The 16,816-nt window shown below is 48.6% G+C and overlaps 1 protein-coding gene across 1 annotated transcript in view; it reads left to right on the forward strand.

Annotated features, from left to right (window-relative positions):
• Window positions 1-6,795: 6,795 nt before the first annotated feature.
• The window catches only part of LRRC27 (leucine rich repeat containing 27), a gene marked incomplete at its 5' end in the record, with an annotated part of 45,426 nt that continues 35,405 nt past the window's right edge, over window positions 6,796-16,816 (forward strand). Inside the window, 3 exon segments of the mRNA NM_001134214.1 lie at window positions 6,796-7,091; window positions 8,502-8,759; window positions 12,177-12,307.

Consider the following 16,816-nt stretch of genomic DNA (forward strand, 5'->3'; position numbering starts at 1 on the left):
CTTAAAAAAAAAAAAAAAAAAAAAAAAAAAAAGGGAGTTCCCTGCACAAGTTCTTGCCTGCTGCCATCCGGGTAAGACGCAACTTGCTCCTTCTTGCCTTCTGCCATGATTGTGAGGCTTCCCCAGCCAGGTGGAACTTAAGTCCAATGAAACCTCTTTCTTTTGTAAATCACCCAGTCTTTAGTATGTCTTTTTTTTTTTTTTTAAGACAGTCTCGCTCTGTTGCCCAGGCTGGAGTGCAGTGGCACGATCTCAACTTACTGCAAGCTCTGCCTTCCGGGTTCATACCATTCTCCTGCCTCAGCCTCCTGAGTAGCTGGGACTACAGGAGTCTGCCACCACGCCTGGCAATTTTTTTTTATTTTTAGTAGAGATGGGGTTTCACCATGTTAGCCAGGATGGTATCGATCTCCTGACCTCGTGATCTTACCGCCTTGGCTTCCCAAAGTGCTAGGATTACAGGCATGAGCCACCACGCTCGGCCGGTATGTCTTTATCAGCAGCGTGAAAATGGACTAACATGGTTTCCTATGTAGACATTTAAAGGGTGCTAGACTCTCAGTTCCTCTCTTCAGGATTAGGAAGTCCTGGAAGGGTAAAGATCCAGTTATGTTAGATTCTATCCAGATACAAATCTCCGCCCCACAAAAGACAGCTTTGCAGGGCCATTTCAAGATATGGAAAATAAACAAATTTGGGGGTAATTATCTTGATTTCTGTCTTTATCTGCCATGTGATACTACGCCAGAGTCAGTTGGAGTTGGTATCTTACTGCTACAGAGTCTGTTCTGTCAGTCTGAAGACCTCTATTTTATTTTTGAGACACAGTTTCACCCTGCCACCAGGCTGGAGAGCAGTGGTGCGATGTCGGCTCTCTACAACCTCCACCTGCTGGGTTCAAGTAATTCTTGTGCCTCAGACTCCCAAGTGGCTGGAATTATGGGTGCACGCCTGGCTAATTTTTCTATTATTAGTAGTGATGGGGTTTCCCCATGTTGGCCAGCTAGTCTCGATCTCTTGACCTCAAGTGATCTGCCTGCCTTGGCCTCCCCAAGTGCTGGGAATACAGGCGTGAGCCACCTCGCCCGGCCAAGATCTCTATTTTAATGTTAATGCTGGTGAGTTTGTCTAACCCCAAAAGGAGAGGCGTATCATGAGGCATGCCCAGTCCTCCGCTGCTGGTCACGGTCTGAACCAGGAGGCGCACCTAGTCCTTCGCTGCTGGTCACAGTCTGAACCAGGAGGCGCGTCCAGTCCTCCGCTGCTGGTCACGGTCTGAACCAGGAGGCGCGCCCAGTCCTCCGCTGCTGGTCACCGTCTGAACCAGGAGGCGCGCCCAGTCCTCCACTGCTGGTCATGGTCTGAAGTAGTTTTCAGGGTTCTTTGGAATCCCCTTGACCGAGAAGAGGGGTCCATTCAGTTGGTTGGGGGACTTTGAATTTTGTTTTTGGTTTACAATGTAGAAGAATATTAATTATTGGAAAAACATCACACATAACTTATGGCAGCTTCACAATAAGGTATTACATAAAAAAACTAAAGCAGATTAAAACTGTTTTATTTCGTGTATTGGAAAATATTACTTTCTCTGGGCAAGATGGTATTGCAAGTTCAAGCTTAGAGGCTGATATGGTTTGGCTATGTCTCCACTCAAATCTCATCTTGAATTCTCACATGCTGTGGGAGGGACCCGGTGGGAGGTAACTGAATCATGGGGGCAGGTCTTTCCGAGGCTGTTCTTGTGATAGTGAATATGTCTCACGAAATCTGATGATTTTAAAAAGGGGAGTTCCCCTGCACAAGCTTTCTCTTCTTTTGCCTGCTGCCCTCCATGTAAGATGTGACTTGCTCCTCCTTACCTTCCACCATGATTGTGAGGCCTCCCCAGCCATGTGGAACTTTAAGTCCATTAAACCTCTTTTCTTCTCAGTCTTGGGTATATCTTTATCAGCAGCGTGAAAACAAACTAATACAGAGGCCCTCCCACAATTCTCCCCACCCATGGCTACAATAGGTAATTTTTATTAAAAAAAAAAATTTTTTTAAGACAGGGTCTTGCTCTGTCACCCAGGCTGGAGTGCAGTGGCATGCTCTTGGCTCACTGCAATCTTTGCTTACCAGGTTCAAGCAATTCTCCTGCCTCAGCCTCCCGAGTACCTGGAACTACAGGTATGCACCACCATGCCTGGATAATTTTTGTATTTTTAGTGGAGACGGGGGTTTCGCCATGTTGGTCAGGCTGGTCTCAAACTTCTGACCTTAGGTGATCCGCCCGCCTCAGCCTCCCAAAGTGCTGGGATTACAGGTGTGAGCCACCATGCTTGGCCTATAACAGGTAATTTTTAAAACAAAAATTTAAAAACCAGCAACACTTCATAGACCAAAAATGAATCAGAAACACATAGCAGCTCACAGGACCCAGACTTTGGGCCTGTGGGGGCTCTGGGCCCAGAAAGAGGGAAAGGTGCTTGGGAAGGCTGTCCCTGAAGAGTGAGGGGCAGAAAGTGCCTGAGAGTAGTGGAGAACAGCCAAGAACATCGCTGAAAACCAGGGCTGGAATAAGTCTCTTGCCTCTGTAACTGCCCTGTGGGTTCACCTTGCCTGCTGCCTAGACAGAGCCAATTTACCAAGACAGGGGAATTGCAATGGACAAAGAGTAATTAACGCAGAGCCGGCTGTGCAGGAGACCGGAGTTTTACTATTATTACTCAATCAGTCTCCCTGCGCATTCTGGGATCAGAGTTTTTAAAGATAATTTGGAGGGTGGGGCTTTGGGACATGAGGAGTGCTGATTGGTCAGGCTGGAGATGGAATCATAGGGGGTCGAAGTGAGGTCTCCTTGCTGTTTTCTACTCCTTGGTGGGTGCCAGAACTGCTGGAGCCAGATTACAGGTCTGGGTGGTGTCAGCTGATCCATGGAGTGCACGGTTTGCAAAATATCTCAAGCTCTGATCTTGGGTTTTACAATAGTGATGTTATACCCAGGAGCAATTTGGGGAGGTTTAGACTCTTGGAGCCAGAGGCTGCAGGACCCCTAACCTATAATTTCTAATATTGTACCTAATTTGTTAGTCCTGTAAAGGCAGACTGGTCCCTGGGCAAGAAGAGGGTATTTTCGGGAAAAGGCCATTATCCATTTTGTTTCAGAGTCAAACAATGAACTGAGTTCCTTCCCAACGTTAGTTTGGCCTATGCCCAGGAATGAACAAGAACAGCTTAAAAGTTAGAAGCAAGATGGAGTCAGTTAGGTCTGATCTCTTTCACTGTCATAATTTCCTCAGTTATAATTTTGCAAAAGCAGTTTCACTTCCATGAAAGGAATGTGAAAAAACATAAAACTTCTGCAGCGATATCTGGGGATGGAGACCAGGACAGCCCTCGGCCCAGCCTCTTGCTGGCTCCAGGACTGGATCTACAGTTCCCAATGGCAAGGCCAGGCAAGCACCCAAGCATGACCCCAAAAGGCTGGACGGAGGCTCCTGCCAGAGCATGACACACAGTGAATACTCAGGGAAACAGAACATAAGCCCCCTCTGCAGAAGCCTGCAAGCCTAGATTTCAAAACACAGGACTCCAAGAAGACAGGTAACAGTATCAGCCATCAACTGGTATATTCAGCCCAGGGGAGATGAAAACAATAAAGCACAGTTTAAAATAAATGTGTCTAGCCCGGGCAGTGGCTCAGGCCTGGCAGTGGCTCACGCCTGTAATCTCAGCACTTTGGGAGGCTAAGGCAGGTGGATGGCTTGAGCTCAGGAGTTCGAGACCAGCCTGGGCAACATGGTAAAACCCAGTCTCTACAAAAAATACAAAAACTAGCCTAGCGTGGCGGCACATGCCTGTAGTCTCAGCTACTTGAGGGGTTCAGGTGGGAGGATTGCTTGAATCTGGGAGGCAAAGGCTGCAGTGAGCCGAGATCACACCACTGAACTCCAGCCTAGGTGACAGACTGAGATCCTGTCTCAAAAAATCAATAAAATAAATAAATAGATATGTTTGGGATTCTCATGGTAGATAAAGAAAGAAAACAGCCATGAACATTAAAAACAGATTATAAAACAAAAACTGGAAGAAATAAGAATAGACACAAAAAACAAAATTAGAAATAGAGACCAATGCGGTTTTATTTAAAAACTCAATAGATTAAACTAACTGGACGGAGACAGAGCTAGTAAACTGGAAGATCATAAACCCAGAACACAGAGACCAACACTGGGAAGCGCAGTTTGAGAGATGGAGAAGACACTGAATGGGTGCAACCTACTCCCTTTTACGAGATCCAGAACAAGAATTCTGTCAGGGTGCAGAGGTTCCACGGGAGGACAGATGGCCGGGAAGGGCTGGGAACTGAAACTTTGCTATCTCAGGTGAGAAGACACGGCCAGAGCCAGGCAACACAGCCAAACCAACCCATACTCAGAAATACTACGGCGAAATTTCAGAACAAAGACATGAAAAGAGAAGACAGATTTCCTTCATGGAAGTGGCAATGCCACGGGCAGCAAACTTCTCGGCAGGGTAGCAGCAGTCGCTGCCCCAGAGGAAGGTCCTAAAACCACGACAGGAAGTGACTCAACAAGGAACGTGGCACCAGCTCCACAGCCACTCAATAATCAGATCAACACGAACACTTCCTTCGTTCCTACGTTGGGAGGCTCACCCAAGAATACTTGCCAGAAGGCTACCAATGGATACAATCTGGCTGGGCAAAAACTGAGCACAGAAAAGGGCAAAACATGCTCGTACATACAATTAACTACTGACTACAAAAATTAATTTAGCATGAAAAATGTGAAACAAAAACCTGAGGCAACAATAACAAGCAAGAGGGAATACGCTCAAATGGTTAGTAAATGTTTTATTTGTGAAGAGAGATACTGGAATGCTGAACCTTGTTAGAAATAGCATCGTGCTGAAATCTTCCATCCCTTTCGCCGCTCACGGCACCACCCATGCCACTCCCCATTCTCTCCTTGCTCTGCCCGGGTGGTTGGCCTCCCCACGCTCCTGGGAAGTTACTGGTTGTGCTTTCAGCTTCCTGATTGGTAGATAGTTCGGTATGTACGAAAACTTTTTTTTTGAGACAGGGTCTCGCTGTCACCCAGGCTGACATTCAGTGGCACAATCATAGCTCATTGCAGCCTGAAAATCCTAGGTTCAAGCGATCCTCTTGCCTCAGCCTCCCACACAGCTGGAACTACAGGTGTGTGCCACCACACCCAGCATTTTTTTTTTATTTTTAATTTTTGTAGAGACTGGGTTGCCCAGGCTGGTCTCCAACTCCTGGCCTCAAGCGATCTTCCCACCCTGGCCTCCCAAAGTGCTGGGATTACAGGCGTGAGCCATCGTGTCCGGCCTAAAAACATCTCTTACTGTGATCTTTTCACAAAAATAAAACGTAACTCCCCTCAAAGTGGATAGTCGTTTCTCCATATAATTCTGTCGTTTCCTTAAAAAAGTGAAATCAGGCCGCGCGCGGTGGCTCATGCCCGTAATCCCAGCACTTTGGGACGCCGAGGCGGGCGGAGCACGAGGTCAGGAGATCGAGACCAGCCTGGCCAACATGATGAAACCCCGTCTCTACTAAACATACAAAAATTAGCTGGACGTGGTGGCGCGCGCCTGTAGTCCCAGCTACTGGGGAGGCTGAGGCAGGAGAACTGCTTGAACCCGGGAGGCGGAGGTTGCAGTGAGCCGAGATCACGCTACTGCACTCCAGCCTGGGAGACAAAGCAAGACTCCACCTCAAAAAAAAAAAAAAAAAAAAAGTGAAATCATGGCTGACTCCAGCTAAACTGTCCGGGTTTCAAGAGTGTTTCTGGGTGGGATAGAGGGTGCTACTTTTCATTAACAGTTGGATCCTGGAATGAAGATGCACGGGACTCCAGGGTTCCACATGACCACGCCAGCACCTCCCCTCCCGCCCGGTGTCATTTCATCTTCTTCCAAATTCTCAAAACCCTTCCTCACGACACTCACTGCGTTTCCTCGCCCCCCTCACTCCTCCGTCCACTGCAGGAGACTCAGCAGAGGCAGCCTTACTTCTCCAAAGAGGACGGTCTGAGTCTGCGTTCCCCTGGGAGCAAGCTCTGAGGCAATATATGGGGACAAGCAGCTCATGTGGGAAGTGGCTCCAGGAAGCCCCAGGGTAGAAGCGGGGAGTGAGCCCAGCGGGAAGGGCCGGCAGCGAGGGCGGCTCCAAAGGTGGTGCCTCAGCATCAATTCTTTTCTGCTCGGCTGTCCTCGAGCAGCCCCGCCCGCCCCGGGCCCTCCGGCTCCCCAGACGGCACTCAGCATCCCGCTGTCTTCCTTCCCCTCTGTGCCAGGCTGGTCGCCCCTCCAGACCCTCTCGGTCCCTACTTGCCCGTCGGCCACCGCCCCTTCAAGGCCGCTGGCGCGGAAAAACGGATGCTGCCGTTGGCCGCGTGCGTGCGCAGGCGCACCACACACCCTGCCACCCCCCCCCCCCCCCCGCCCGCCCCCGCGCAGGCGCACCACAACCGCCCCCGCAAGCGCACCCCCGCCCCCGCGCAGGCGCACCACAACCCGCCCCCTCCCGGGCAGGCGCACCACACCCCGACTCCCTGCCGCGCAGGGGCACCCACACCCCGCCCCCGCACGCAGGCACTAGCCCCCACAACACGCACAACCCCGCGCGCAGGCGCACCACAGACTCGCGCGCAGCGTGGCGCCTGCGGGTTTCCGTACCGGCGTCTCCATGGCGACCGCGTTGGCTGGGTGGCCTCCATTGTCGGGCTCTTGCTGTCAGCGGCGGGGCTCGCCAGCGCTCCAGTGGGCGGGGGCGCGGCAGGTGAGACGCGGCGGGTACGGCCCGCTCACTGAGCCCTCGAGGCGGGCGGCGGCAGGAAGGTGGTGCCTCGGCCCCTCGTGCCCTGTCGCCTAGCTCCAGCCGGGATGCTGACGGCAAAGGCTACACTCCTCAGGCCTGGAATGTGAGGCCCAGAGCGTCGGATCCAACTCAGCCTCGCCCGGATGGGGAAACCGAGGCAGGGAGCGGGGGTGGGCGTGCGTGGGGATCCCTTGAAGGCAGCCTCGGAAACCCCACGGAGCCTGCGCTGCCTGCGCCCCGTGTAAGTCCAGGCTGTTGTTTCACTTCTGGTTTTAAGATACTTTCCCTGTTGTGAGGTTTGAAGCCTCCCCTCCTCTGTTTTAAGTTCCGTGATTCGGAGAAAACAAGTGAACTGACCGTGAAAAAGCCCGCAGGCTTGCATGGAATGCAGGCCGCCTGGGGTCGAACCCTGCTGGGTCCCAGTGTCGCCTCTACCCCCCAATTAACTGCGCCCCGGAGCAGTTCCCTAACTGATCTACGCCTCATATGCCAATCACTGGGCTGTTGAGTGACTTGAATTAGATGAGCTGATGCGTTCCAACGCTGATTCTTATTGCCGAATAAATTGTTTGGAAATTGCAGGTGGAAGCGTACCTCGCTGAATGAGGTTTCGGTGAACAATACTTCTGAGTAAAAGTGTTGCTGGACAACGAAAATTCGAGATTAATTTAACAGGTTTTTCCCCGGCGCTTAACTGGGTGTTAGCCAGACTTAGTTCTGGTCACTGGGTCAAAATGGCAAACAAAAGACAGGCTTCCTGGCCTCAAGAAACTAAAAACATAGTTCCAATGGCACAGAGCCACACCAGACGTAAGAAACAGTGCGGCACTATTCACAATAGCAAAGACTTGGAACCAACCCAAATGTCCAACAATGATAGACTGGATTAAGAAAATGTGGCACATATACACCATGGAATACTATGCAGCCATAAAAAATGATGAGTTCATGTCCTTTGTAGGGACATGGATGAAATTGGAAATCATCATTCTCAGTAAACTATCGCAAGGACGAAAAACCAAACATCGCATGTTCTCACTCGTAGATGGGAATTGAACAATGAGAACACATGGACACAGGAAGGGGAACATCACACTCTGGGGACTGTTGTGGGGTGGGGGAGGGGGGAGGGATAGCATTAGGAGATATACCTAATGCTAAATGACGAGTTGGTGGGTGCAGCACACCAGCATGGCACATGTATACATATGTAACTAACCTGCACATTGTGCACATGTACTCTAAAACTTGAAGTATAATAATAAGAAAAAAAAAAGTGAAAAAAAAAAAAACAGTGCAAACTTCCACCCGCCCCCAGTCATTTCATGGAAGCGTTGCAGTTGATTTACAGGCTTTGAAATGTTCTGATCTGTTTACATCCCTAAAATGATCATTGCTATTGTGTGCCTTTGCGTTTTCCAGGAGTTAAATCTTGGAACTCCATTGTACAAAGTGAAAGCAGAATTTTAATCTGAACCTCTTTGTATTCCTTTTTTTTTTTTTACATGTTTAAAAGTCAAATTTTTGCTACTGCTTAGGAAAAATGATAGCTTTTAAAGCAAGTTAAATTACTGTAGATCTGCCACACAGCTATTCTGTTTTGCCTCGGTATAATTAGTTGTTTCTACGTTTCCCTTTCCTGTGTCTCCAGGTGACTCCAGACCAAGGAGGATGAGCTGCTATCCCTGGAAGAGAACGGATGGAGGGAAGCAGCTCCTACAAAGTTCCCTCTGTGGCTGCTACTGATCTGGAGGAGGGTGCTGGTCAGACTAGGAGCTTGCCTGCCACCCCCTCCAAAGATGTTCACAAGGGTGTTGGAGGCATCATCTTTTCCTCCTCACTGATTTTAGACTTGAGTGAAAGTGGTCTGTGCCGTTTGGAGGAGGTCTTTAGAATCCCCAGCCTTCAAGTAAGTGGGGCTGCTCCTCAGGCTGTGTGCCCACAGGTCCACTGTAGACAGAAATGGGAATCTACCCCTGGGCTTTATTTGTAGGCTTCTTTCTCTTTGGAAGTGATGAATTCTAAAATGAAATAGAGGAAAGGTTAACTCATAGTTTCCTATGCCAATCACAACAAAATGGGAAATTCGTGATGGGGACCAACCAATGGAAATAGTACATCTATTTAGACGAAGGTGTCTGTTCTCTTCCTTGCAGTTCATCTCTCAAAACCTGTGGTAGAAACTACTGCCAAACACCCTTGGTCTCTTAATTAAAACACAAAACCTTAAAGAAAATCAGGCAACATGAGCAGTTAAAAACTTTGTTCTCACCCATGATTTTGCTCATGTTACACACTGGTTTTACTTTGTGCCCAGCCCTTCTCCTGGTCAGTCCGCAGTAGATGCTGTCTTGTTCATGCGATTTCTAGAGAAAGCTTCTGTGAGGGCACAGCTTTGATGTTAGACAGTTGAGGGTCCCCCTGCGGCACTTGTCCCTGCTGGGACTCGCGGAATTTCCTTAAACCTCATTTGGTTTAATCGGGAAGGTCGGAATGATCATCTTTTCACATCATTTATTGTGAAAATGAATAACGTGAACGTTCAGTGTCTGGAACATAGTTATGATATTGATTGACTTTCTTTTTGTATTTTTATTAGAGATGGGGTTTCACCATGTTGCCCAGGCTGGTCTTGAACGCCTGAGATCAGGTGATCTGCCTGTCTCAGCCTCCCAAAGTGCTGGAATTACAGGTGTAAGCCACCGCACCTGGCCAGATTGACATTTTTGAGTGCTTTTACAAGAGCTACATATTTAGATTTTTAGTGGCTGCTTAAGTTAAAAACTCTACATTTGCCTTGTCTTTGCTGTCAGGGCAGCGCTGGTCTTGCTCTTTCTTTCCTTCCTGCTGACATCTAGGATGAGGCACTGGTCACAGGGACCTGCCTTGTCCTGGCTCCTGTTACACAGGTGTCACTTTTAATGAACAGATACCCTCAGCCCTGAATAAGGGATCCAGCAGAGCCCTGAGGTTTCTGTTACCTTTATGCATAAAGGGACAAAGAGGAAATTCCAGAGGTCTTCAGGCTTAATGAAGAAACTTGATAACTGTTTATACCTTTCAGAAGACAAATGTCAGTATAAATTTTATTACCATGGCATCAAGTCTTTAAATGAGGTCATCAGAGTGGTAGACTTTCTGCAGCTGTGGCTGCAGTCTCTGAAGTCATAAACAGCACTTCCAGAGATCCCCCATCCTCACATGAGGCTCCCAGGACCTAATAGGAAAGATGGAACTTGTATTGTGACATACCCAACTCACTGTTCACCACATGAGAAACAAACTTACCCATCCAAACCCAAAGAATGGACTCAGAGAACAGTGGAAGAAAGACTTTTTAATGACGGTCTTGCAAGATTGGGTGTCTGCTGGGCAGGCACACCCAGCAGGGTTACAACAAGCCATTTATCCCCTAGTGCGCAGGTCCCGCCCCAGTTCCTCATAGGCTGAGTACTGTGGGGGTCACAGTCTTCCTGGACGTTGCCTATTGGTTGCTGGGCAGGGGCTGTAGGTATTTTCTTTAGGGTTGTCCTGCTTTATTTTGTCATGGCCCACAATGCATTGCAATCCCAGTCAGCTCAGGGGCTCTTCAAGTATTTCACTTATGACCTAAGTAGCTGGGCAGGCTGATAAGAGCAGACAAAATGAGCTATTTTGCAGGCTAGTAAACTTTCATCTTAGACTAATCTTCTTTGGTTTGGGTGAGGGCAACTAAGGCGTGGGGAATGGCCAGCAAGCAGGCATTGGCTATCCAAGTAGGGGCCTAGTACATCCTGTTTTCTGTAGTTTGCTGACCTAAGCCCATTCAAGGCACTTTGTCTTGGAAATGGACCACTGTATATATTATTTCCTTCAACCATAACCAGCTCCAAGTCACAGGTGGTGCCTGCATTTCCAGAGGTGCTGGGGAGGAAGAAGAGTGTTATCTTTCTGAGATTCCTTTTACTGGCATTGAGAACGACGTGGTTTCAAAGCTGAGCACTGGAATCAGCTTGCCCTGGGCGGGAAAGAACAGGACCAAGAAGCGTAAAACCACTCCTGCAGAGGCCCGAGAAAGGCAGCATGTGGAAGCATGCACATGCCTGTATGTGGGGGGTGCACACCCATGTACGTGGGGGCACACACTGTGACCTGTGATTGCCAGGATGCTTTCTGGAGACCGAGCCAGCTGCCAGCAAGCAGTGACTCTGGCAATCTCCTAACAGAGATAAGACAGTGTTTCCAATGCCTTTCTGAAGAGTGTGATTTTTCCAGTCAATGTTTCTCCAGTTGGAATCTGTCAGTGATTTGGATCAGGGACACGGTGTTGAAGGTGGAATGGGGAGGCACGTGGCGCTCTGTGCAATGTGCAGTGTGTGTTTTATAGAGAAGGCAACATAATCACAACAGCCAATCCACGCGCTGTTCTTTAGTGCTGCCCACATTGCCCCATCCCACAGATGAGGACACTGGAGCACAGAGAGGTTCAGGAACTTGCTCAAGGTCACACAGCCAGTAGATTTTGAAACCTAGATGTGGATCCAGGCAGTCTGGCTTCGAGATCATCGTTCCGAACATCTGTTTCTCCTCCCTCAGTAAATACAGATACGGATGTAAATATGTATAATGATGTGAGTATAAACAAGTAGCAGCATTAATGACGGTATTGTAAAAATTAGCTATGATCCTCCCACACTGTGACTGTAAAATTATATATATGTTATATGCATTTTACACAGCTAAAATCAGTGTGTGTACATTTCATCTTCCACCTTCCCTTATTTATAATGACTTGAAAACACCGCTGAGTTGATGTGTCAATCTGCTTCTGAAATGATGCTTGCTGAGGTTATTTTTGTTTGCTGCTGATCGTAGAGAACACCATAGCAGACATCTCTGTCCCTGAGTTGGGCTGAGCCCCCCAGACCAGACATGGCTCTGGCTATTTGCTCAATAAGCAGGCAATTTCGGGGACTGCCGAGGGCCAGGTGCCGTGGCAGGTACTGGAGAAAGGGCCGAGACACTGAGTGTGGGGCCCTGGGATTCAGACCATGTCAAAGGCTTTGGGATACAAACAGTGGTGTGCTCGGTCAGCAACAGAGTGCCGGCTCTTCAGGAAGTCAGTTCCCGGTCCGAAGGCCGCTGGAAGGAGTCCTGGTTCTTTTCTTTCTGATTCTTTTGTCTACTGTTTACATCTTTTAAGGGTAAGAGATTGGGTTTTTGTTTTTTAACTTACTATATATGGTTCTGGTTGTTAGTAGTTCTTTTGGAAATAGATTTTGGATATATCATGTTTTAAAAATTAGTTGGTTGACAAAACATTCTCTGATTCTCTTTTCCATGGAAGCAATTGCATCTGCAAAGGAATGCCCTGTGTGTGATTCCTCAAGATTTCTTTCAGTTGCTGCCAAACCTGACTTGGCTGGACCTCCGGTACAATAGAATTAAGGTGCTTCCTTCTGGGATTGGAGCTCACAAGTAAGTTGTTTATGTTTCCAGATTTTAAAAATCATCTTTTAAGCGCACGAGTACCTGTTCTTTCGCTCCTTGTCCTTTACTCTTGATTGAATTTTTACCTCGGAATAGAAACATTTAATAGTATTTTTAAAGCCAGCTAAGAGGTGCGACAGCTGAATGTACCCAACACAGAACTATAACTTGGGATATTTGGTGCCACAGAGAATGCTGTTGCCACAGTGTCTTTTTGCTGGACGGCCAGTGTGATTTTTGTCACAGCCGATTCCAGCTCTGACTCTCCTTGTGTGAAGCTGCCTAAAAATCAGAAGTACCTCTGATGAGTTAAACCAGCAACTTTGGCCAGGTGCGGTGGCTCACGCGTGTAATCCCAGAACTTTGGGAGGCCGAGGTGGGCAGATCACCTGAGGTCAGGAGTTTGAGACCAGCCTGGCCAACATGGCAAAACCCCGTCTCTAATAAAAATATAAAAATTAGCCAGGCGTGGTGATGGATGCCTGTAATCCCAGCTCCTCGGGAGGTTGAGGCAGGAGAATTGCTTGACCCCAGGAGGCGGAGGTTGCAGTGAGCTGAGATCACACCACTGCACTCCAGTCTGGGTGACAGAGTAAGAGTCCATCTCAAAAAAAATAAATAAAAAATAAACCAGCTCCTTTGCTCCTGAGGGCTCCTGTGTAACCCACATTGGTTCTTGGCAAATAATGAGAAATTCTTCTCACTTTGGAAAACTGGGAGCACCCAGCCAAGTTCCAGGTGTCCTGCCCATTCCCACCACTTACCTTCCAGGGGTTTCCTTGCATTCCCACTTGTGGGGTGTAATCCTGCCCATGGTGGAAATGTCACACCTCCTTTCCCCTCCTCAGCCTGGCCCTTCCCCAGCAGCCAGGACTCTACTCTCACTATGGAGATGTCCTCCTTTCCTGAGCCCTGTGCTTCTGTGCCCACATCCCCGGCGCCATGGCTTTTTCACCTTCTGAAGCCATGATCGCCCTTAACTCTTTTTCTTTTCTTTTCTTTTCTTTTTTTTTTTTTGAGACGGAGTCTTGCTCTGTCTCCCAGGCTGGAGTGCAGTGGCGTGATCTCGGCTCACTGCAACCTCCACCTCCTGGTTTCAAGCGATCCTCCTGCCTCAGCCTCCCAAGGAACTGGAATTACAGGTGCCCGCCACCGTGCCTGGCTAATTTTTGCATTTTTAGTAGAAACGGGGTTTTGCCATGTTGGCCAGGCTGGTCTCAAACTCCTGACCTCAAGTGATCCACCTGCCTCAGCCTCCCAAAGTGCTGGGATGACAGGCATGAGCCCCCGCGCCCGGCTACCCGAACCTCTTTTGACCAGTGCTTCAGCCCCTCCTCTGATATGAGTGCGTCTGGGCACAGCCCTGAGGTGGGCATGTGCCTGGCAGGCGCAGGCTGGCAGGGAGGCCTGTGTGGTAGGGGAAGTCTCTAAAGAGGGGCATTGGGGCTCAGAGGTCAGGGCCTCATTGTGGATTTTATTTTAGAAGGGAAGTCACAGGAGGGTTTGAGTAGAGAGGGTGGCGTCAGACTTGGCTTATAGTCACTCTGTGAGGAGGGGAGCTCCAGGGCAAGGGTGGGGCGGGTCACCAGCTGGGGCCACGGCAGCAGCCCATGCATGAGGGGCAGCCTGGGCGTGGCTGGCCACAGCAGGGCCTTGGTGGGACTTCAGAGCTGGTGGGATGCGGGTGGGTGTGGGGCCACAAGAAGAAGAGGCGTATCCAGGGCGCCCCCAGTTCCTACCTGAGGAATAGTGTCTCCCAAAAGCCTTGGTGGCCTCCGTGCGACAGTAGAATAGAGGCTTGTAGGAGGCCCTTCGCTTGCCTTGAACTCACTGGTTTTAAAATGTTTTATAAGAAGTCAGTGTATTTTGCCACACGTAATGGGAGAGAACCATGCATCACTCGCCCTTCAGGTTCTGCGAGGAAGCTGCTTGTCTAATGGCAGGTGGTGTCCGGAGCAGGTGGACACACACCCGGTGCATCTCCATGGGGCTCGTACGGACTGTGGGGTCTGCAGGGCAGATCACAGATGGACCTCGAGGAGAAGAGTGTTCCGGGGCTCAGCTGGTACATCTGCTGAGCCCGGCCAGCCGCTTGTGTTTTGGGGGCTGCGTGGGAGCCAGGTGCTCTCTGGGCAGTTGCCCACCCTGTCCTCGTGACCTCAGGAGGCTTCCAAGCCTGAGGCTGAGAGTGCTTTGGGAAGGATTTCTTCTTCACACGATCATCATCTTCTAGGTTTAGAATCACTGGGTGCTCTTTTGTCCACAAATTGTTTTAGCCTTACACAGTTCTGGAGAGTAAGTGCTACTTAGAGGATGTAAATGAACTAACGCCTGTTCCCATAACTACTTGTGTTTTCCTAAAATAAGTATACAGTCCTCAAAATTTGAAATTCTTTGATTTTGCCAGTCAAAGCTGGCTGCCTATGTTTTTGAAGATATACTTTTATTTGTGATTTGTAACCCATGATAACATTCAAATTAGATCAGCTACAGAGCTGAGACATATTACTTAGAAATGCAAAGTGATTATGGGCTTATTAAAGCCTTAAACCTCTCAAAACATAATTAAAACAGTGACGGTGTTAGCATGCTCCATTCTCAGTGTCCTGGATGTGTCAGCTTGCTAGCAGAGAGAAGATGTAGGAAGCATGGATCAGTTCATTTACCTCCTTAGGCAAACAAGTCCAACTCAATATTTACGTTTATATATTCATTTTAAAATCAATGAAACGAATCAACGGGTAAGCTTTGAATTATTGATAGTATTTAAGGAATTAACATTTATAAATTTATCATTTAAAGTGTGATCAGAATATTTTAATAATATTATTATATAAGGTAGAAAAACCCGTGCTGTACTTTCAGGTTAATAGTCAGTAAACATGCACCCCCCGCAATCCCTCTCAGGCAAAACTGAACCCAGCCCCACCCAGCAGCACGTGAGTGGGCCAGAACCTTTCTGCCTTGACAAAGCCCTGGCGTTGGAGAAGCCGAGGGCATGATGCTGCCCTTGCTGCCCTCCTCAGCATCTGGAGGCCTCTGTTCACCTTATAGAGAGCAGATGCTGTTCTTGTTGGCTGGTTTTATACTAGCAAAATTCAGAGGGAGTAAACCAAAAGCAGTGAACTGAAAGAACCACATTGAAATAATCCACTTTTGTGCAGTTCAAGAAAAGTTTACTTCATAAAGTTTATTCCTTAAAAACTTCAAATAATGGCTGGGCACGGTGGCTCACGCCTATAATTACAGCACTTTGAATGGCCAAGGTGGGCAGATCACAGGGTCAGGAGTTCGAGACCAGCCCGGCCAGCATGGTGAAACTCCGTCTCTACTAAAAAAAAAAAAGTACAAAAAAATTAGCCGGGCATGGTGGCATGTGCCTGTAGTCCCAGCTACTTGGGAGGCTGAGGCAGGAGAATTGCTTGAACCCAGCAGGCAGAGGTTGCAGTGAGCCGAGATCACGCCACATCACGCCACTGCACTCCAACCTGGGCCACAGAGCGAGACTCCATCTCAAAAAAAAAAAAAAAATTTCAGATAACAAGGAAAAGTAGAAAGAAAATTGTCTAAACCTTAAGTAATCTGATTTTCCTGTGGGGTTGCCAATCAAAAAATTAAATGGGATTTAAATGAGGGCTGGGCATGGTGGCTTATGCCTATAATCCCAGCACTTTGAGAGGCTGAGGCAGGAGGATCACTTGAGCCCAGGAGTTCAAAACTGGCTTGAGCAACAGAGGAATACCCTGTGTCTACAAAAAATACAGACATTAGCCAGGCATGGTGGCACATACCGTTAGTCTCAGCTCAGCCAGGCGTGGTGGTGCACACCATTAGCTCAGCCAGGTGTGGTGGCACACACATTAGTCTCAGCTTAGCCAGGCGTGGTGGCACGCACCATTAGTCTCAGCTTAGTCAGGCGTGGTGGCACACACATTAGTCTCAGCTCAGCCAGGCGTGGTGGCGCACACCATTAGCTCAGCCAGGTGTGGTGGCACACACATTAGTCTCAGCTTAGTCAGGTGTGGTGGCACACACATTAGCCTCAGCTTAGTCGGGCGTGGTGGCACACACATTAGTCTCAGCTTAGCCAGGCGTGGTGGCACACACATTAGTCTCAGCTTAGTCGGGCGTGGTGGCACACACATTAGTCTCAGCTTAGTCGGGCGTGGTGGCACACACATTAGTCTCAGCTACCTGCAGGGGCTGAGGTGGGAGGATTGCTTGAGCCCAGGAGACGGAGGTTGCAGTGAGCAGAGGTTGCAGTGAGCTGAGATTGCGTCACTGCACTCCAGCCTGGGCAACAGAGTGAAGACCTTGTCTCAAAAAATAATCATAATAATTAAATGTGAAAACCAAGAAGCATAGTACAATAAAAGGTATGAGATAGAGTTTAATAGAATATATAGATTTTTCCATCATTCAACTAGTAAATTTTTACATTCTTTCCTGTCTGTCCGTCTGTCTAGGCATCCATGATATATTTTAGGCTGCATTTTG

This window comes from Pongo abelii, chromosome 8 (assembly GCF_028885655.2).
Source record: "Pongo abelii isolate AG06213 chromosome 8, NHGRI_mPonAbe1-v2.0_pri, whole genome shotgun sequence".
NCBI lineage: Eukaryota > Metazoa > Chordata > Mammalia > Primates > Hominidae > Pongo > Pongo abelii.